Source organism: Schistocerca piceifrons, chromosome 2, assembly GCF_021461385.2.
Source record: "Schistocerca piceifrons isolate TAMUIC-IGC-003096 chromosome 2, iqSchPice1.1, whole genome shotgun sequence".
Classification (NCBI taxonomy): Eukaryota; Metazoa; Arthropoda; class Insecta; order Orthoptera; family Acrididae; genus Schistocerca; species Schistocerca piceifrons.
The window spans coordinates 837,014,838-837,039,135 of record NC_060139.1 but is presented as its reverse complement, the minus strand read 5'-3'; the positions used below and the strand labels follow the sequence as shown (position 1 = coordinate 837,039,135).

Here is a 24,298-nt window from a genome sequence, read left to right as displayed (position 1 = left end):
CAGTGCCTTCACACTAATTACTATATATGTTCAAACTTATCCATTCATAATGGAACTAAGGACTGTGAGGTGGCCTTGTTTTTAGAGGAAACAAAAAACCTCCCTGTCCTCGTATGTTATCGACCTTGTGTGAGCCTTGGTTTAAACCAGTAGGGGATAGTTTATCATATTTTTTACCTCAGACATCTACAATTGCTTTAATATGCTATGACCATGTTTTCGTGTCTCGGACGTATCGTTTCGCACTAGAAAACAGTGGATTACTGTTCAACATGTCCACCTGTGATTTAATAACACTTACTGTCAAACTGTCAGCACACCTAACACAAGTGAAAAATTTGAGCCTCGGACCCTTTTACTTTATTTACCTGAGGTACCAGTGGTACTACCATCACCCAATAATGTACCCAGCCTACCCAACGAGTCCGATGCTTGATTACTTCAGTCAATTGACGAATTACTACTTCACGAAAAGGGCCAAATCGCCCTGGATCGAGCTGTTCCTCACATAGCTACCTGGCAGACACAGAAACAATTGTATACGGTTGCTCTGCCTAATGCCCTGACTGTTCCAACCCTGATTGTCGCAGGAGCCGTTCTCTGGTGCCTGTATAAGAAAGGATATTGTAAACACATTAAGTCAACACAACCAACTGTCCCCAAGGCACAATCCGAGGGTGAATTTCGACAAGTGTAATGTCAGGCGTGGTCTACCATAATGAAATACACTCTTAACTGAAATAAAGATTGTATTGTCTAATGTTCATTTACTATTATTGTTATCATGTATCAATGTATCTAATCATGTAAACTATTGGGTAAAGATACTAGAGATGACCACTGAATGTAGGAAACCTTAGTTCACTTGCTAGTGAACCCCACCCTTGCAAACTTTACTGATACAATCCCTGGGGGAGTGTTTCAGTACCTGCCTACACAATAAGCAGCTGCCGCCATGTCCCTCCTTCCCGCCGTCCCCACCTAAGGGAACGACAGTGTTTCCAACGCTGCACGGCGCCCTGTGCTGCCTCGCTCTCCGTTAGTGGCACATGGGCCACCCCATCACAGCGCCACATCTGACCCAAAGATTCTCACTCTGTTTATTTTTCAATGATTGTCTATATTATATGTGGAAGATATACCATCAACAGTTAGAACTTTGTGTTTAACCAACTGCAATCAGTGTCCCTACACAGAAGCAAGTGCCTTTTGTGTTACATTATGAACATGTTTTAACTTTATATTATCTGTATATGATGCAATCTTTCAGGTTGTTAGTGTTTCAATAAGTCTTTAATTATTATTTTGAAACTATTGTCCATAGAAACTACCTCTCAGTTTGAGAATTTCAATGTTTTATCTCATTATTTACTATCTTCATATTCTGTTTTTGTTAACTACGTTTGTCAGTCGAATACTTTCATTTGGTAGAATTACTACTTTCATATTTTAGTTTATATTCTGAAACTGATTCCACTATGTAGCAACGAGTTTAACGTTTGCCGAACAACACAAACAATTACACATTTCTAGAGGCGCCTGTAACCTTCAAAAGATCAGTGCTGATTCAGTTCGGCCAGCATCTACACTTCTGCTACACCGAGTTTAGCGTTGCAAGTATATATTAGTAACAGAATCTGTAATACTTCATTCCAATGTTGTGACACTTTTGACATACTTTTAACTTTTTGTGCTAAGATTTGCATTCTGATACAGTAATGATGATGGGAAATTATCGTATTGATTTATGTGTGAAAATATCAATGTCTCTAAATGTTTTATGATTTTGATCAACAATTTTCCAGTATAATATAGTTTTTTTTAAAAAAGGGACTTTCTTTTTATGTTGTTGTAAAACCACTCCAGTATACATGGATGTTTTTGTAAAACTTAGATTCACCCCACGCCCATTTTTGCAAATATTAGCACACCCGACCAAGGGAGCAAATTGTTTTCTTTTATCAACGAGCAACAGCTAATTTTCACATAAAACCTCGCTCCCGCGGAAGGGGAAGGAGATGTACAGGTGCTGACAGATTAAGTACGGGAGTCCTTTATTTTCAACAAAAGAAAAGGGAATTTTTTTTAAATGCGTGAGCTATGGATGGCAATGCATCTTCACAAAGCCGTGCACGGGCCCTGGGTTGGCGACACATCAGATTTTTCCAGTATGTGCCGCTATCCCACGGCTTGTTTACGTGCTCGACGAACAAACAACCTTTCTGCTCACGGGGTGACGCTTAGGGAAGCGTCGCTTGCCTAGGCAGAGCTCCTACAGCAGCCAATCAGAAATGTTCAGGAGATCACGTGTGAGCGCCCACCGCGCCGAGTTGCGCGGACGAGGCGTGTGGATCGCTTTCTTTCACTGACAGGCCCCCGACGAGATCAGACGCATTGGCCGGTTGCCTCCATGCACTTTTCGAGCCCTGGCTCAATGTGTTTGCCCCTTAGGGCCGCTGAACTCACATAATGTACCCCGGCTAGGTCATCAGTCAATAAACGGGAGGCAGTTTGCCGACCGGAGTTGAAAAATTAACACTTGTTCTTTTTTAGACCCCACTTCCATCTTAGCCACATCCTGACATGAACAATTTCTTTTGTAAAACAACAGAGTTGGCGTCTAGAAAATATCAACCAATAAATGCTGTTACACGAAGTGGAAACATGAAAGCAACGATCAAAATGCCTAAAGAAGGAAAATCGTTGATAAATAGTTATGCATCGTATTTTCGAATAATCATCTGAGATTAAATGCCGACATATTACCAATATAGCAAAATCAGTGATCATCTTTTGTGAGGTCTGACGTTAGTGGTCTACAGTCAAAATTTTATGAATACATTTACGTAACTTATACACAGAAATTAATTTGTCATTGGATTTGAAAATTTATAGAGATTATAGTCAAATACATTAGTGTAAATATTAGAGAGAAAATGGTTCTTATAAATTGTAAGTAATATTTATTGAAATGCAGAACCTTATCTTTTTTTTAACTTCCACATAGTATCTCAGTTGCTGACAATCTCCGACAAAACGAAAGGTCGTTCTACAACATAGAAAGTGTAATTCCAACGCATCTTCCAGTACTATACCACTTTCAAATTCACTCTTTCGAGAATTCCTTTCATATTTTCCTCTTGCCTCATTGCTGATTACAGAACGTAAAATAAGTTAACATTTTCTTTAATCTTCTTTATTAAGGCTCATACACTTAAGTGTCAAAGAAACTGGTATAGGCGTGCATATTCAAGTGCAGAGGTATGTAAACAGGTAGAATACGGCGCTGCGGTCGGCAACACCTATATAAGACAACAAGTATATGGCGCAGTTGTTACATCGGTTACTGCTGCTACAATAGCAGGTTATGAAGACTTGAGTGAGTTTGAGCGTGGTGTTATTGTCTGTGCACGAGCAATGGGACGCAACATCTCCGAGGTAGCGATCAAGTGGGGATTTTCCCATACGACCATTTCACGAATAGAGCGTGAATATCAGAAATCCGGTAAAACATCAAATTTCCGACATCGCTGCGACTGGAGAAAGATCCTGCAAGACCGGGACCACTGGCGACTGAAAAGAATCGTTCAACGTGACAGAAGTGGAACCTTTCAGCAAACTGCTGCAGGCGCCGGCCGCGGTGGTCTAACGGTTCTGGCGCTGCAGTCCGGAACCGCGGGACTGCTACGGTCGCAGGTTCGAATCCTGCCCCGGGCATGGGTGTGTGTGATGTCCTTAGGTTAGTTAGGTTTAAGTAGTTCTAAGTTCTAGGGGACTTATGACCTAAGATGTTGAGTCCCATAGTGCTCAGAGCCATTTGAACCATTTTTGAAACTGCTGCAGATTTCAGTGCTGTGCTATCAAAAAGTGTCAGAGTGCAAACCACCCAACGAAACATCATCGATATGGGCTTTCGGAACCGAAGGCCGACTCGTGTACCCTTGATGACTGCACGACACTTAGCTTTACGCCTCGCCTGGGCCCGTCGACCTCGACATTGGACTGTTGATGACTGAAACATGTTGCCTGGTCGGACGAGTCTCATTTCAAATTGTATCCAGCAGATGAACGTGTACGGATATGGAGACAACCTCATGAATCCATGGAACCTGCGGGTCAGTAGGGGACTCTGTAATGGTGCGGGGCGTGTACAGTTGGAGTGATGTGGGACCCCTGATACGTCTAGATACGACTCTGACAGGTGACACATACGTAAGCGTCCTGTCTGATCACATGCATCCCTTCGTATCCATTCTGCATTCGGAGGGACTTGGACACTTCCAGCAGGACAATGCGACGCCCCACACGTATCCAGAATGGCTACAGAGTGGCTCAGGGAACATTCTTTTGAGTTTAAACACTTATGCTGGCCACCAGCCTCCCCAGTTGCTCCCTCAGACAACTTCATGTGGCATATTCCAGGATAACAGCATGAAAGACCAGATTTGTTTGTGTACAGCAGCTCGCAGACTGCTGCGTATATTTACTGTTCTGTTGCTCGTCGCCCGGAAATGCAACTACAAAATAGTGCTTGAACATACATTGGCCACCATACATAGTACTAAGGGAGAGTAAAGACTGAAAATGCAAAATCAAAATAGTGATCATAATGCTAACAAATATTCCTTTCTGTTTGTTTCCACAAGGCTGTGTAATTATTCACTGGCTCCTTCTTTTCTTTTACTATATGACTATGTTCGCATTACTTAATGATCTTCATAATGTTGTGAAACCAGACGCTGAGATTTCCTTCGGCTCCAGGCCGGATTGTCTTAAACGTCATACACCAGTAACGTAAGATAAATACTTATTTCTATACTTTCTCGTGTGCGGTTTTAGTCAGTAAAACGAAAAGCATCCCAAAAAAATCTCTCATTTTCAGTGAATAATGTGCTCGTTTTAAATCGATACTTCAGTACCTAAAATTTTTCTGTTATTTGTGTGCAAGTAAGAAAAGATGTCACTTCTAAAGAAAAAGACTGTATATGTAGGCCGTGCACCGACATGACGCGATACTGTTTTTATTCGATTGTAGATTGATTTATTTTACTGACCGGTACCCAATGGATATTATTACTGAATCTCGAAATTATGCTTGTAAGATAACTATAAAAAAATCACAGAATTGTATTCTCCTTTGCATACACCACAATACGGCATTTATGTTCCGTATTAAACGACATGTATCGATCGCAGAGAACATTTAGTGCTCTAATTCACTTTGTCGAAGGAAAACATTTAAAAAGGCCGTCTCATTTGCCAAATACAAATAATTATACTGAAAATGTGAGAATCTTATCCCTGTACCTTCATTATCATATCAAACAAACGGTATACGGGAGAGACTTAAATAGTCCCCTTCTTAATTCTTCATTCAAAATGGCCAAAGCTATATTTTTTTTACGGTTGTTCACTTTCTTGATCTCGATTGGCCTATGCTGAGAAAATGAACTTTGCATATTAGTCTAGTTTTTTAGTATAATCTTTATTACCATGATTTGCATTGACATAACACACTGACCTCTATCGGTCAACGATTGTGTTCTGTCCTCCGAGATTGCTCTGTAAATGCACATTTTGGGCGACACAAGGTATTACAAATGTCTTTCTTTCAAAATCCCCCTGTTAGGTACGAAACATGAAGTGTTCATGAAAATAAACTAGCCGCATTTCAGAACCTAGTTTCTTCAGATCCTTACACACAGCAGAAGTGAATGAAATATGAAGTTATTGTGTACAGCTGAGTAATTCTAATCACGTGCGGTAGAAATCTCATTTTAGTCATCGTACATATACGGTTCAGATGATTCAAATGGCTCTAAGCACTATGGGACTTAACATCTGAGGTCATCAGCCCCCTAGACTTAGAATGACTTAAGCCTAACTAACCTAAGGACATCACAAACATCCATGCCCGAGGCAAGATTCGAACCTGCGACCGTAGCAGCAGCGCGCTTCCGTACTGAAGCACCTAGAACCGCTCGGTCACAACGTCCGGCGGACGTATACGGGATACCAATGGTTGGCAACTTATTTCTCGTGGTCCTCTGACAAATATTTACGCCTTATGGATTCGTAAACGAACCTTCTGAAAAGAAGTTTCTCAGAATCATATGCATGACCTCTTTCATTCTGTCCCATATCATTTAGAGACCCTTATTGCAGCACAAGCGGGCTGCACGTCATACTATATTTTCGGTAGCCACAGATCACGATCATGTGCAGTTATAAAGTATTACTGAGTTTTGCTTAAGTGTGTACACGATCACTAGCATAATTATTTTTTTCAGACGGGCACGTGTCCTTTTTGAACTTGCAATTTCCAAAATCCTTGCTGCAAATAGTTCATTTGTCAACTAGCCGATATTATTTCTTTTTTTTCTAATGCATAGACGCTTGTGACCAAAGTGGAATGATTACACATACACAGCCGATTGTACTATATAATGTAGCCCTTTCCTTTTTCTTTTATGAAGCAATCACTCTTGCGGTTAGCAATCTGAAATATGTACTCACCTGGCATTGGACACTGTCAATTCAGTACCTGTTTAATTCGTAAGAAAGATCGACATTATCTAAAGTTCATAAAAGATAACCTGATTAAAATTTTGTACTCGTCTATATCTTAGTTTCAAATTCAAGGCTCGTTGTCTTCTTTGTCTCGGTATGAAATAGTGTTCCTAGGTTTTATATTTCTTAGTAAAAAATGTTTCTTTTTACAATGACGCTTTATAATTGTTTGTGTCACATTTCTAGTTTTTGTTAGAACACCATAATTTCACAGTAATAATTCTTTTCGTACTATAGATTCGATTCTTCTCGTACCCGAGATCAACGTTTCCGATATTGTGGCCAAGTATAATGCTTCGGAGAAGTCTGGGGAAGGTTCCGCTAATCCGATAAGGAAACCTCATTCGAGGAAACACGTGTCACGAAGTGCGACAGCCATCGTAAAGTCTCAGGCGCTGACTTCCGAGGACTGGGGGTATCGCTAATGAAATTAGCGCAAGCATTGAATGTCAGCAAAGCGAACAATGCGTCCGATAGCTGAGAAGAACCTCTTACTGAAACGTCCCATTAGAAAAATTATGATTGACAATGCTGGTAAATCTCTTACGTTATGTGATTTTCAAACAGCTGAGCGAAACTGAACGTACTCAGACATTTATCTCTTTACTTATTCTGATCAACAGTAAACTGACTCACAAATTTTTTTAACGCAGCGCTATCTGACTTTCAATAATCCCTACAAAAGAATGGCCCTGACTAACAATAACCCATACCTTTCATGAATCACTTACCTCACAAAAATCTTCGTTACTCAAACTACTGCAATACACCGTGCGCCAATACTGCCGGCTAAATAAAAGATTCTAACTACTGAAGGCACTAACTACTGATAGGCATGGTTCGCAAATTAAAGATTTTGGTAGATAACAAACTATATATTTACCTTAATAGTGTTCAAAAGTCATTATATATATATATATATATATATATATATATATATATATATATATATATATATATATCAGTTCATGACATTCAGTCTTACAAATTTACTTTTTCTGACGGACACGCGTCCATATCGTCCCTTCTCAAAACTCTGGCATCTCTCTCCCCACATCCACCACTACTGGCGGCTCAACTCCAACTGCACAACGCTACGCGCTGTTTACGTCCAGCTGCCCAACAAATGGTTCAAATGGCTCTGAGCACTATGGGACTCAACTGCTGTGGTCATCAGTCCCCTAGAACTTAGAACTACTTAAACCTAACTAACCTAAGGACATCACACACACCCATACCCGAGGCAGGATTCGAACCTGCGACCGTAGCAGCAGCGCGGCTCCAGACTGGAGCGCCTAGAACCGCACGGCCACCACGGCCGGCAACTGCCCAACACTACACTAGCGAATATTCCAGCAATGCCAACCAGCCACAGATTACACACAGCGCGGTCAGTGATTTTATACAGAGCGCCACGTGGCGTTACCAACATAAAAACCTGAACAGCCTACTTACAATACGAGCCATTTAGTCCAAAACTGACTCTCAGGTAACTTCGACCTGTCCTAGTTAAAGGCGTTCTGGCCCCCGAATAGCCCAGATTTGAGCCCCTCGACTACTATGTTTAGAACGTAGTCGAAAGATTTACCAATAAGATGAGGATAATTTTCGGTTTGTGGGGCGCTAAACTGTGTGGTCATCAGCGCCCGTACAAAGTCCCCATTTTTTTCACAGTCCATTTTTTTACACAATCCAATCCAGCCACTGTCTCGAATGACGATTATGATGTAATGATGAGGACAGCACAAACACACAGTCCCCAGGAAAGGGAAATCCCCAACCCGGCCGTGAATCGAACTCAGGACCCCATGACCCAGAGGCAACAACGCTAGCCGCTAGACCACGAGCTGCGAACTACCAATAAGACGAGGCACCCAAATGTCGCATCTCTACGCACCACTATCGAAATAGCTTTCGCGAGTATGGACAGTGCTGTTTTAAAGAGGGTGGGCGACCGTTTCAGGACAATATTCGTGGCGGTCATTGTGGCTGAATGGGGTTACATCGAGTAGTGTTACTCTTCAAAGATATGTAAAAGAATTTTCATTTTCATTTGTATTTTGTTTTAATAAATTTTCTTTGAAAAAAAAACCAGTTTCATTTGTTCGGATTTAAGCACCGCACCTGTAATTAGGATTGGTTCGACCTACAACTGTCACTCTGCGACGTAGAGATGCAGATGTCGTGATGGGCAGTGTTTCCGCACACGAACATTTGGATGAAGGTCTCCGGCTGAAGGCAGAACATCAGTATGGTGCCCTGCCATTGTAAAACAGTCTAGTGTGTTTTACAAACGTATTAAAGCAGTTTTTAGGACGATAGCAGGAAACGTTACGAAAATTTTATTTTATAGGTGATTTATTTCTCGGAAACTAAAAGTAAAAAGTGTGCGTAGTGCCCGGCCCGGAACAAGCTTTATTGTCTTCCAACAAAGAGGAGGAGGTAAATAATTCCAAGGCTGGAAGAAATATCATCTAACAATCTAATATTATATGTTACAGATTTTTTGAGTATACGAAAAATTAAAAGCCTGACTTTCTGGAGTGTGCGTCGCTGGGCGTAAATTAGCTGGGACACACGCTCCCGAGCGAACTCGCTGTTTTTGTGCCTCTTGTGCGCCGCCAGCAATTATCCATCGCAATTATTGTTAATGCAATTATTAATTAATCAGTAAAAATATTATAATTGTTATCGACCGAATAGGTGTTCCGTTAGTTTCGGACAGTATCACAGAGGCCATTTATATTGTATCAACAAAAGTACTATTCTCAGCAAGATTTCTCTTCGCAGCATGATTCGTTTATGGTAAATAGTCTGAAAGTACGAGTTTGTCTCGAGTCTGCTCAACTTCTCATTTCGTTTGTCTTTTTATGCGATGTAAAACGTGAGTGCTTGATAATGATTAACAAATTTATTTATATGGATAGAAAAGTTTCAAAAAGTAACCCCAGTCGTTCAAAAAACCTTCAATTGGTAAGCGGAAGCCAGTTAACCGATATAATTTCGTCACATTCGCACATGAAACGGAAAAGACCTACTTTTCGGTGCTGGCATTCCCGATAAAAAGTTTGCTCAGTTTCAATATTAAAAAACACAAGCTGAAACTTTGAACGCTTGTTTTTTTCAAACATCTTTCAGTTTGGTGGGATCTATAACTCATGAAACATACATGCAATTATATCTTTTTGTAATTTTTTAGTCGGCCTTTTTTCTACCGTAGATTGTAGGGCTTTTGCGATATACAGGGTGATTCAAAAAGAATACCACAACTTTAGGAATTTAAAACTCTGCAACGACAAAAGGCAGAGCTAAGCACTATCTGTCGGCGAATTAAGGGAGCTATAAAGTTTCATTTAGTTGTACATTTGTTCGCCATTTCAGCCAATAAAGTTTTTGGTCCCTTTTTCTTCGAAGGTGCTACTGTAACTGGACTACAGTATCTGGAGATGTTAGAGAATTGGCTGTTCCCTCAGCTCGAACAAGAAGCACAACAATTCATATTTCAGCAGGATCGGCCGCCAGGCAGCCCGTGACAGAGCACGTCATCACTGGCCTCCAAGAAGCCCTGATCTTACCTCCTGCGATTTTTTCTTATGGGGGTATGTTAAGGATATGGTGTTTCGGCCACCTCTCCCAGCCACCATTGATGATTTGAAACGAGAAATAACAGCAGCTATCCAAACTGTTACGCCTGATATGCTACAGAGAGTGTGGAACGAGTTGGAGTATCGGGTTGATATTGCTCTTGTGTCTGGAGGGGGCCATATTGAACATCTCTGAACTTGTTTTTGAGTGAAAAAAACCTTTTTAAATACTCTTTGTAATGATGTATAACTGAAGGTTATACACTCCTGGAAATGGAAAAAAGAACACATTGACACCGGTGTGTCAGACCCACCATACTTGCTCCGGACACTGCGAGAGGGCTGTACAAGCTATGATCACACGCACGGCACAGCGGACACACCAGGAACCGCGATGTTGGCCGTCGAATGGCGCTAGCTGCGCAGCATTTGTGCACCGCCGCCGTCAGTGTCAGCCAGTTTGCCGTGGCATACGGAGCTCCATCGCAGTCTTTAACACTGGTAGCATGCCGCGACAGCGTGGACGTGAACCGTATGTGCAGTTGACGGACTTTGAGCGAGGGCGTATAGTGGGCATGCGGGAGGCCGGGTGGACGTACCGCCGAATTGCTCAACACGTGGGGCGTGAGGTCTCCACAGTACATCGATGTTGTCGGCAGTGGTCGGCGGAAGGCGCACGTGCCCGTCGACCTGGGACCGGACCGCAGCGACCGTAGGATCCTACGCAGTGCCGTAGGGGACCGCACCGCCACTTCCCAGCAAATTAGGGACACTGTTACTCCTGGAGTATCGGCGAGGACCATTCGCAACCGTCTCCATGAAGCTGGGCTACGGTCCCGCACACCGTTAGGCCGTCTTCCGCTCACGCCCCAACATCGTGCAGCCCGCCTCCAGTGGTGTCGCGACAGGCGTGAATGGAGGGACGAATGGAGACGTGTCGTCTTCAGCGATGAGAGTCGCTTCTGCCTTGGTGCCAATTATGGTCGTATGCGTTTTTGGCGCCGTGCAGGTGAGCGCCACAATCAGGACTGCATACGACCGAGGCACACAGGGCCAACACCCGGCATCATGGTGTGGGGAGCGATCTCCTACACTGGCCGTACACCACTGGTGATCGTCGAGGGGACACTGAATAGTGCACGGTACATCCAAACCGTCATCGAGCCCATCGTTCTACCATTCCTAGACCGGCAAGGGAACTTGCTGTTCCAACAGGACAATGCACGTCCGCATGTATCCCGTGCCACCCAACGTGCTCTAGAAGGTGTAAGTCAACTACCCTGGCCAGCAAGATCTCCGGATCTGTCCCCCATTGAGCATGTTTGGGACTGGATGAAGCGTCGTCTCACGCGGTCTGCACGTCCAGCACGAACGCTGGTCCAACTGAGGCACCAGGTGGAAATGGCATGGCAAGCCGTTCCACAGGACTACATCCAGCATCTCTACGATCGTCTCCATGGGAGAATAGCAGCCTGCATTGCTGCGAAAGGTGGATATACACTGTACTAGTGCCGACATTGTGCATGCTCTGTTGCCTGTGTCTATGTGCCTGTGGTTCTGTCAGTGTGAGCATGTGATGTATCTGACCCCAGGAATGTGTCAATAAAGTTTCCCCTTCCTGGGACAATGAATTCACGGTGTTCTTATTTCAATTTCCAGGAGTATATTATGTTTCTTTCATTAAATACACATTTTTAAAGTTGTGGTATTCTTTTTGAATCACCCTGTATTTTAATTTCGATTTTTGGTGCACGTTTTTATAACTTTTTTGTCGAAAAATTACTTTTATTTCAGAGTGCCGCCTTTATGCTAAAAACCATATTTTTAAATATTCCTACGTACTGCGCTAGACAGTATCCTTAATTTCAAAACAGTGTTTGAAATTTTATTCCAGGCTAAAATTTGTGGTTCATGGTGTTCATGGTGTGGGTTCCTGTAGTCATGTCCTAATTCATGAACCACGGGCAACGTATGAGTGGCCAAGTAAGTGGTCCCGACAGTTGGGATACCAGTTACTTTGGAATAAGGCTGGGCATCTCTGACGTATTCTGAGTCGTGGTCACCTTTGTGCTCATACGGCAAAGACTACCAAATCCACCGGTTAGTCCCTCAGCCGTTAGGGGTAAAACCCAATGGGACTCGGGGCAAGTAAGGCTAGCAACCTGCTTGCCTGGTACTTTAAATATGATGCTGGCAACAATCAGAGCAAAATGCCTCGGACCTATGGAGGTGACGGAGTCCCACCTCTAACTGACAAACCAGGGACTCCTAAGATACGACTTGGCAAACAAATGGTAATGAGATGGGGAGCTATTAATATCAATGGGGGCTACTCTTGGAAGAAGGTAGAGCTGGCAGAGGCTGCAAGTAAGATGGGGCTGGACGTTTTAGCTGTTAGTGACATTCGGGTAAGGGGTGAGAAAGAAGAAGATGTGGGAGAATACAAGGTCTACTTGTCAGGAGTCAAAGCAGGAATAGCACAATGGGGTGTAGGGCTTTACATCAGGAAAGAAATGGAACCCAGCGTAGTTGCAATAAGGTATGTAAACGAACGACTGATGTGGATAGATTTGACAGTGTCTAGCAAGAAAATTAGGATTGTGTCAGTATATTCGCATTGTGAAGGGACTGATCAAGATAAGATGGATAGTTTTTATGAGGCACTCAGTGATGTAGTTGTTAGAGTAAAGGACAAGGACAGTGTTCTGCTCATGGGTGATTTTAACGCCGGGATTGGAAATCGAACAGAAGGGTACGAAAAGGTTATGGGTAAATTTGGAGAGGATATGGAGGCCAACAGGAACGGGAAACAACTCTTGGATTTCTGTGCCAGTATGGGCTTAGTAATCACAAACTCCTTTTTTAAACATAAGAACATTCACCGGTATACGTGGGAAAGCAGGGGAACCAGATCTGTCATTGACTATATAATAACAGATCAGGAATTCAGGAAGGCTGTGAGGGACACACGTGTATTCAGGGGATTCTTTGACGACACTGATCATTATTTAATCTGCAGTGAAATTGGGATTGCGAGGCCGAAAGTGCAGGGGGTCAGGTCCATTTGTAGGAGGATAAGAGTGGAGAAACTTCAGGATAAGGAAATCAGGCACAAGTACATAACAGTGATCTCAGAAAGGTACCAGTTAGTTGAATGTAGTCAATTACAGTCATTGGAAAAGGAATGGACAAGATACAGGGACACAGTACTAGAAGTGGCTAAAGAATATCTTGGAACAGTAGTGTGTAAAGGTAGGATGAAGCAAACAGCTTGGTGGAATGACACAGTCAAGGCAGCCTGTAAAAGGAAAAAGAAAGCGTATCAAAAAATGGCTACATACTAGAACTCAGGTAGACAGAGAAAGTTACGTTGAAGAAAGAAACAAAGCCAAACAGATAATTGCAGCATCCAAGAAGAAATCTTGGGAGGACTTTGGAAATAGGTTGGAGACATTGGGTCAAGCTGCTGGAAAACCATTCTGGAGTGTAATTAGCAGTCTTCGAAAGGGAGGTAAGAAGGAAATGACAAGTATTTTGGACAGGTCAGGAAAACTGCTGGTGAATCCTGTGGATGCCTTGGGCAGATGGAGGGAATATTTTGCTGAATGTAGGTGAAAATATGATCAGTAATGTTTCAGATTTTGATGTACAATGGGATAGGAATGATGATGGAAATAGGATCACATTTGAGGAAGTGGAGAAAATGGTCAATAGATTGCAGTGCAATAAAGCAGCTGGGGTAGATGAAATTAAGTCGGAACTCATCAAGTACAGTGGAATGTCAGGTCTTAAATGGCTACACAGGATAATTGAAATAGCCTGGGAGTCGGGACAGGTTCCATCAGACTGGACAAAAGCAGTAATCACACCAATCTTTAAACATGGAAACAGAAAAGATTGTAACAACTACAGAGGTATCTCTTTAATCAGCGTTGTGGGTAAAATCTTCTCAGGTATTGTTGAAAGGAAAGTGCGAGTATTAGTTGAGGAGCAATTGGATGAAAATCAGTGTGGGTTTAGGCCTCTTAGAGGTTGTCAGGACCAGATCTTTAGCTTACGACAAATAATGGAGAAGTGTTATGAGTGGAACAGGGAATTGTATCTATGCTTTATAGATCTAGAAAAGGCATATGACCGGGTTCCTAGGAGGAAGTTATTGTCTGTTCTACGAGATTGTGGAATAGGACGCAAACTTTTGCAAGCAATTAAAGGTCTTTACATGGACAGTCAGGCAGCAGTTAGAGTTGACGGTAAACTGAGTTCATGGTTCAGAGTGGTTTCAGGGGTAAGACAAGGCTGCAACCTGTCTCCACTGTTGTTCATATTATTTATGGATCATATGTTGAAAACAATAGACTGGCTGAGTGAGATTAAGATATGTGAACACAAAATAAGCAGTCTTGCATATGCGGATGATTTAGTTGTGATGGCAGATTCGATTGAAAGTTTGCAGAGTAATATTTCAGAGCTAGATCAGAAATGTAAGGACTATGGTATGAAGATTAGCATCTCCAAAACGAAAGTAATGTCAGTGGGAAAGAAATATAAACGGATTGAGTGCCAAATAGGAGGAACAAAGTTAGAACAGGTGGACGGTTTCAAGTACTTAGGATGCATATGCATATTCTCACAGGATGGCAACATAGTGAAAGAGCTGGAAGCGAGGTGTAGCAAGGCTAATGCAGTGAGCGCTCAGCTACGATCTACTCTCTTCTGCAAGAAGGAAGTCAGTACCAAGACTAAGTTATCTGTGCACCGTTCAATCTTTCGACCAACTTTGTTGTATGGGAGCGAAAGCTGGGTGGATTCAGGTTACCTTATCAATAAGGTTGAGGTTACGGATATGAAAGTAGCTAGGATGATTGCAGGTACTAGTAGATGGGAACAATGGCAGGAGGGAGTCCACAATGAGGAAATCAAAGAAAAACTGGGAATGAACTCTATAGATGTAGCAGTCAGGGCGAACAGGCTTAGATGGTGGGGTCATGTTACACGCATGGGAGAAGCAAGGTTACCCAAGAGACTCATGGGTTCAGCAGTAGAGGGTAGGAGGAGTCGGGGCAGACCAAGGAGAAGGTACCTGGATTCGGTTAAGAATGATTTTGAGGTAATAGGTTTAACATCAGAAGGGGCACCAATGTTAGCACTGAATAGGGGATCATGGAGGAATTTTATAAGGGGGGCTATGCTCCAGACTGAACGCTGAAAGGCATAATCAGTCTTAAATGATGATGATGGTGATGATGATGGCTAAAATTTGTGACATTCAGAGCTCTCACCAATCGCCCTCTCACTCCGCAATGGCGTTCCGTCGATGTCGTGTATTGTCCTTTGGGTATAAGTTTTTTTTACTTTATAAAATACATAATACAATCCTAAGTCTATACAATAAAGGTCTAAAGTTAGCTTTGCAGTATGTTCTAAATTGAGTGTCACCTGGTCTACCCTCTTCAGGGAGTGCATTGTAACTCAGAGCGTATGAGGTCTGTGATCGAATTCTTTCGTGGACTGAAATCGCTTAGCCAAAGCAGAATGCAAAAGAAATTGAAAGCAAAAAGAGGGAAGTTTACAGAGCTACGTCTGAAGGAGCTATGAGGTCACAAACGTTGATAACATTGTCTTTCATTTCCTATGTGTGGGTAATGAAATGAGCGTGAAAAGCAGATATGAAAGAACAGCGCTTTAAATTTGTTTACACTGATTCACATTCTTAGAATTCTGGTAAAAATTAGTGGCTCCATTGACAGCATTGCAGCTTATTAACTTGTTCCAAAACTCCTTCGGCAACTGTACATCCGCTTGCCTTCAACATTTCTCATAAAGTGCAGTCTACTGACACACGTAACATACAGTTTTTTCTCCCGAGGACTTATTTGGAAGTAATTAAATCCTCACAAGAATAACGCATTTTGTTCAAATCCTCGTTAAAAGATGCAGCTATTATGCAGTCTTTCTCCTAAGATAAAATGGTTCAAATGGCTCTGAGCACTATGGGACTTAACAGCTGTGGTCATCAGTCCCCTAGAACTTAGAACTACTTAAACCTAACTAACCTAAGGACATCACACACATCCATGCCCGAGGCAGGATTAGAACCCGCGACCGTAGCAGTCGCACGGTTCCGGACTGCGCGCCTAGAACCGCGAGACCACCGCGGCCGGCTCTCCTAAGATAGTCTCTGGCCGTGTAAGGGAGAAAGACGGAGAGAGGAACGGAAGAAAGTTTTGTTCCTTACTCTTTCGACATCGACATCATTAGAGACAAACCGTTTCAGCACAAACCTGACAACGTCAGAGACTTTCATTACTCTTTCCTGGCAGCGTCCCAATCTGCACTTATCCGCTCGCCGAAAGCAATTGCTCGTAGCAATCAAGATATGTCTTGTTTGGCATCGGAGAAGGATCCCTTTCAGAGAGAGATGAACAACAGTGCCAGTCTCTAATGAAAACATTTTACAACTTGTTTTATATTCTGCCAAGGCCGTCGTTCTTGAGCAACAGTTCTTATGGTAATCATAGCATGCAAGAATAATCTAAACTTCCGTTTTATGCACTTGGTACAGACAGGTAGGCTGATATGTGTTCCAACACAGACGAAAGTTTGGAGCTGCTAACTTCACCGTAAAAGAAGAAACTAAGTCTGGCCCACGTAGGTTGAAGAGTAAATGTGATCATGTCATCTTTAGTAATTACAAGAATTCTTCGGCACACATTCCTTTAGCTGCTGAATATCTCATTTTATTTTGATTCCATATCGTTTGTCAACATGTTAGTATTCACCGATAGCATCAAATCGAAAAATAAATGAGAAAACAGCTACGTAACTCAACAGACTTACAATAAGAATGGCGTGTCTTTGGTATCATACAGAACTTGAAAACTGTAACGCTTCACCAAGACATTAAATGAACCGTTCTGGGAGTTAGACGGAAGAAAACTTCTCTGCCGAGCAATCGTAGTTTGTTTATTATTTTTTGCCCTCAAAAGATTCATTTCAAAAACTAAATAGAAACCATAAAAAAAAACATAATTCGCTGTAGGTTGTATATTTACTTTCATTTGTAATGTTATTGGCCAATCGCGACTAAGGCGACTTTTGTCAAGTTTCTATAAAAATGTATCAACTAGAGAAGAATGAAATACAAAACTTCTGCAACGATCTAAAGAGCTTAACAACGCAATAAATGCAAAGTCGTAAATTCGGCATAAGTTACCGCTCATTACTTACATATGCAGCTACATTACGCACTATATTGTATGAGATGTGGCGTGCAAATCAATTTGTCACTGCACACATGGAACCATACATCAATATTAGCAATCTCTGTACCGAATAGGATCTAAAAGACGTTACAGTATGTGGAAGATCGGCGTATAGTGTAAACTGAGAGCAGAGTTAACATACATTCGCTTCAGTAACGCATTATATGATGTTCGAACTTCAAATAATACACTGGTTACATAAACATGCAGATTGAAGTCGTAATTACTAGCTGTGCAGATATACTTGAGATTCTCTAAGAAGTTTCTACTTTTTATATCCAATGTTCATTAAGAACACACTCTAGCTTTTTATGAAAAGCAGAATAAAATTCAATATCTTCAGAAGTATTATTATCATGCCTGTAATGAGTCTGTATACAACTTCCAACGTATCACTATTTGTAGCAGTATGTTTGCTATTGCGTAAATGTCCAATACATGATGCTCATTATTTTCATTATTATTTAGGGGTAGTCATAATCTCGCGTCGAAAATCCTACCCATCTGCCCTATATAGAATATGTTACAGTCACTGCAATAATGTTGATGACTGAAACGAAGATAACACTGGTGAGAAGTTTAGTTCCTACTCTCTTCTCTTCCTGCTCTTCCTGACTCTAATTTATGAATATGAGTGATGATCTAGACATTAATATCAATAAGCTGTGACTCTATATCATTTATATGCATTACTTACATAGCAGATAAAATGTAGTAGAGCTAGTGGCACATATTGACATTCGGTATGGAATATTTACACACTGAGGTGATAAAAGCCATGGGACACCTTGTAGTATCGAGTCGGACCTCCTCTTGCCCGGCGTAGAGCAGCAACCCGACATGGCGTGGACTCAACAAGTCGTTGGAAATCCCCAGCAGATATACTGAGCCATCCTGCCTTTACAACCGTCCACAAGTGCGAAAGTGTTGCCAGTGCAGAATTTTGCGCAATGACTGACCTCTCGATTATGTTCCATGAATGTTCTATGGGATTCATGTCGGGTATTCTGGGTGACCAAATCATTCACTAGAACTGTCCACAATGTTCTTCAAACAAACTGGGAACAATTGTGGCCCAGTGAGATGCCGCGTTATAATCCATTAAAATTCCACCCTCGTTTGGTGACATAAAGTCCATGAAGTCTTCCAAATGGTGTTCAAGCAGCCAGACACAATCATTTCCGGTCAATCATAGGTTCAGTTGAGCCTGAAGACGCAGTCCATTCCATATAAACACAACCCACACCATTATGAATCCAGCACCAGCTTGCGCAGTGCCTTGTTGACAACTGGGATCCATGGTTTCCTGGAGTCTGCGCCAATCTCTAACCCTAACATCAGTTCTGACAACTGAAATGTGGACTAATCTGACCAGTCCATGGTTTTAGAGTTGTGTAGGATCCAAGGATCCAAGCGGTATGGTCACGAGCCCAGGAGAGGAGCTGCATGCGACATCGTGTTGTTAGCAAAAGACACCAGCATGAGTCGTCTGCTGCCATAGCCTATTAAAGCCAAATTTCTCAGCACTGATATCTGCTGTTATTTCACTCTGTGTTGCTTGTCTGTTACCATTGACACCTCAATGAAAAACGCCGTTGCTCTTGATCGTTAAGTGAAGGCCGTCGGCCACTGCGTTGTCTATGGTGAGAGGTTATGCCTGAAATATGGCATTATCGGCACACTCTTGACACTGTGGATCTCCGAATATTGAATCCCCAACCATTTCCGAAACAGAATGTCCCGTGCGTCTAGCTCCAACTACCATTCCGCGTACAAGGTTTGTTAATTCCCGTCGTGCCTTCATAATCACGTCGGAAACCTTTTCACTTGAATCACCCGAGTACAAATGACAGCTCCATCAATGCACAGACCTTTTATACCTTGTGCACGCGATACTACCGCCATCTGTAAAAGCGCATACCGCTATGCAATGGCTTGCGTCACCTCGGTGTACGTTATCTTCGAGCATATATCTGATGTAAGTTAAACCAACTAATTACTTCAGTCTGTATGTTTCTATAACCAACGTATTATTTGAACTTCGGATGGGATACGGATGGGATATAATGTGGCTTCGCAGCGTATTAGTGTGAACTTCGCTCCAAAGTTATACTATGTGTGGATCATCCTTTACAGTCTTTCCCGCCGTATTGGAGACAGATTTATTTTAATAATAATGAATGGCTCTACATATGGACTGACAAACTGATTTCCTTGTCACTTCTCATGCAACATGGTGCATGGTATTATTGCACATGTAAGTAATGAACGGTACAGATCTCGAATTCACGACTTTGTTAATTAATATGCTTTTAAGATCTTTAGACTGTTATGCGAGTGATGTATTCCACTCTTCTGTAGTTGATATGTTTTTATAGGTGGTTGATAAGACGAAAGACGCATAAATCAAAGTTAGCCAATAGCAAAACAGATAGAAGATAAATTTACATCCCACGACGGGCAATAAATATATATATATATATATATATATATATATATATATATATGTAATGGCTGTGAACCCACATACAAGAAGACTGACAGATCAGTTGGAGCACAATCCAAAATGATTTTGTTGAGCGTTAATCAAACTAATTTCGCATAATTCAGAAGCCAAGTACGTACAGACTCGCTAAACATAGATATCACCATTATGGTTCTGTTAGGGGAAAACGTGATGCACGTCACGTGTTGTATGTTAGTCTGTGAGGAACAATAGCACACGTACAAGGTAACCCATTTAATTGTCATTAATGATCCGTGGTCTGGTAAGAAACGTCGATTGCCAGTGGCATGCAACAACATGTAAACCGTGGTTTAAAACCACCTTGGATAAATCTACAGTATATCTTTAAGGAAACATTTTAAAAATGGATGCACACGCGTGTACTATAGGTTCTGGGTAAAAGCACCCGCAGTTGCATCTTTGGACACCTGCGCACAACGCAGTTAGTTTTAAATGGCGTACATTCCATAAAAATTGGGTAGTAGAGATGTGAGAACGTTTCCGGGTGTCTGACAAGAGTTGTTCTGACTCTGTAGGAATTACACAAAACGAAGAATCACTCTCATAGAGCGTGAAGGCGACAGTCGTGACACCCTTAAAGATGATTTCCAGATGGGGTCGACATCCTTCAAGTAAACTAGGGCACATTATTGGATACCGCCTACAATCATCCAGGATTTTTTTCGTACAATGGACCAACGACTGAGCAACGCTGGAACGATTTTTAAAACTCACTCGTATTATTGTTGTAAGGCAATAATTGTAGCGAGCCTAGAGCCAAGACTGTCAGTGACTGGCTTGTACGATCTTCTGAGAGACCCACGTCAGGGGTCAGCTTAAGTCTCTGTAATTAGTGCTATACTGAATCTATTGGATCACCCTAAACACTGTGTCAACTGAAGCAGCCAAGACATCTCTAAGAGGCACAAAAGTAGCTGATCCTTAATTGACTTCACATTGGCTTGGAAATCACACACACACAAACAAACACACACAAACTCTCTCTCTCTCTCTCTCTCTCTCTCTCTCTCTCTCTCTCTCACACACACACACACACACACACACACACACACACACACACACACACACTTGTAGAAACCACGACGCGCCGCGTTCCTGCTGTAATTCAGTATATACTCAGAGCAATTACAGACAACTATATGATTTCCTACGAGATCTGATTATTCGCTTTGCACCAACCACTTGCTGAAATACACTAAGGTCTGTTTGTATTTGTGACTGAGATTAACTTCTTACTATATAAGATTATACAACTGTATGTGTGACTGACTATGAGAAAACAGTATGGTGTGAACCCACGAGTGATTAGAGGCTCAAAATAACATGAGACAGAATCAAACTGACGTTGGATATGTCTGTCTGTGCGAATCCGTAAAGCGTTCATGCTCCCTGAAAGATAACCTGGAATAAATTGCCAACCAACCACGTCTCACATACATGGGATGGACGGTGTAGGATAGCGACGCAACTGGGATCGCAGATAGCCTGCAATTTCGTCATCATTTGTGTCGACCATTACCCTGAAGTATGGCACGTGGAGATGTTAGCGGGAGGAGGTGTACTTTATAATCCAAAAATCGCCCTGCTGTACCTACTTTTGTTTACATTGCCCTCAGTACGATGGGGGTACCCAAAAAAAACCGGAACTATTTTTTAAAAGCTCTATATCTTCAAATTGCTTACAAAACAACGTTATCCCCTTCAAAATACTCTTTATTACAAGCAATATATTTGTCTCACCGCTGCTTCCACTGTTCAAAACTTCAGAAATGGTCGTTCGCTCCTGCTTTTTTTTTTTTTTGGCTTTTTCAAATGTTCTCAAATCGGTGTCCTTTCATGCTCCTTTTCATGTGCGGAAATAAGAAAAAGTCGCACGGAGCCAGGTCAGACGAGTAAGGTGCATGGGGCAGCGGAACCATGCCATTTTTAGCCAAAAACTGTCTAACAGACGTGGCTGTGTGAGCAGGTGCGTTGCCGTGCTGGAAGAATCAGTCTCCTGTCTGCCAAAAATTCACTGAACCGAGCTCCAAGATAACCCACTAATCCCTGACAGTTGGGTAGTTGTCGGTCGACGGTCTGTGAGCACAAACGCTCGAATTTTTTCAACAACTTCGTCGATTCTTGCAGTCGATGGACTTACAGAACGAGATTTGTCATCAATCGACATGTCGCCATTTTTAAATCGAGCAAACCACTGTTATACTTGAGTTTTTCCCATAGCGTCATCTTGGTGAGTTGTTTTCAACATTAAAACAGTTTCAGCACCACTTTTATCGGGTAGGAAACAACATTTCACAGCTGCACGTTGTTCACTTAAAAATGCCGTCATAATAAACGAAACGAGAACAAAACAGCGCTAGTAAAACCAATTACTGCAGGAGAACAGAACACGTCAGGTCGACAACACAGGCGGCACTGAACTGGCAATGATTTGCGCTATATAAGCCTAGCGGCAGAAATGGCGTACTTCAGAAGCTCCACCGACGGCAATGTTACTGCGGTGTTTTTTGGATAGCCCCTCATAAGATGGATACGAGATCGTATGTTGTACTCAAAGGCGCCTCGGAACATCAGACCATCCTTTTTCCGTATCCCCCTTACTAATGCACATACAGATCACAAATTCGAGCAGATCTCGTCCTAGAATGTCTTTCCATTCAGGACGCAAGCGACAGCGTGGTCTAACACAAATCAGGTAAGACCATGGCGCCAATTTGTGTACTTGCCAAACAAGTGTTACTGGCAGCAACGAAATAGTAGAATGCACACTCCCGATACAGCAGGCGGCCATCGTTGTCGATCCGTTGTCACAGACAAGTTCACGTACAGTACAGTGTTGACGAACCTAGCTGATCTGTGGTCTCCTTACGTGGATCACTGCCGGCTCATCGTTGCTTACTACTACGGGGTGTTCAAAAAGTCTCTCCGCAGTGCCGTATGATTGTTAGCCGCGCGTGCCGTATGCCGCAGTGAATACACCGAAATGAAACTCAGTGAAATACAAGTTATTAATTTATTGAATATTCATTTTTACTTACAAATTTTCACATTAAATGTTAAAAGTGTGTACCCCCCCCCCCCCCCCTGTTGTTGAATATACAATTCAATTCGTCTAATCATGTTTCCAAACAAAAGTTGTAATATTTCTTCTGTAACAGAAGCAGTGGAAGATGATATTGCATTTTTCAATCCATCGATGGATTTTGGGTGGTTTTTATAGACAGTTGCTTTCGCTGCACCCCAGAAGGAAAAGACGCCCTGTGAAATTATGCGATCACCAAAAACATCAGCAAGCCGTGACAGTGAAACGCGAGCTGTATGCGCGGTTGCACCATCTTGTTGAAAATAGCCGTTCAGAATTTCACTTAACACAAGTTCTCCTATGAATGGGTACAGAATATCACTGCAGTATCGTTGTGCGTTTATCGTTTCTTTGAGAAATATGGGACCCACAATCCAACGTCTAGAAATTGCAATCACAGAATGAAGTGGTTCCTCATGAATACACAATGGATTTGCAGCACTCCACATACGAGAATTTTGTGTGTTCATGTACCCGGATAAATGGAAACCACGCCTGTTCAGTGAAAAACGTATCATTAAGAATATCCCTTCCATTTTGTTGAACGAAATTTTTGAACCATTGACAATAATGTAGTCTCTTGCCATGATCAGTATTTTTCAGTTCTTGCACGACTTTCACTTTGTATGGCAAAAGTTCTATTTTTTTCCTTACAGCTGTGTGGGCCGTTCCGACACTAACATCGATTTCCTGCGCGAGTTTTCTTACTGACTTGTTCGGACACATGGACATTTTATCGGAAATATCGAGTAGTTTGTCCTCAGACAAAACGCTAGGACGACCACTTCTCGGTGCATCTGTCACTGAACCCGTACTTCGAAATTTGTTAATGAAATCTCGCACAGTATCGTGATGCGGGAGTGTTGTCTCCGGGAAAACTGAATTAAATGTTTGACAAACTGAAACTGTGTATTTACCGCCAGCTTGGAACACTTGTTCGTCTAAAAACACACGTTCTTCAATGGTTATCATTTTAACAGTGACAAAAACGAAACAAACGAGCAAAGGAACTAAACTTAAACGTTGACGTCAACACGTAACGACACACACCAACGATACTACTGACGCTGGCTGAGATAAACGAACAGAGGAATGTTAGAAGAGTCCACTTGAAGGGAAGTAACCCAGGCAGGCGAACAATCACACGGCACGCGCGGCTAACGATCATACGGCACTGCGGAGAGACTTTTTGAACACCCCGTATGTTATGTCACTGGTGACACACATTAGCATTATCGGACCACACGTCCTGTATAGACCGCTGTGTAACTGA

At 42.2% G+C, this 24,298-nt stretch overlaps 1 protein-coding gene across 1 annotated transcript in view; it reads right to left on the bottom strand.

Annotated features, from left to right (window-relative positions):
• Positions 1-24,298, bottom strand: part of LOC124775909 (juvenile hormone esterase-like) — a 124,309-nt gene that overhangs the window by 898 nt on the left and 99,113 nt on the right. The window lies entirely within an intron of this gene.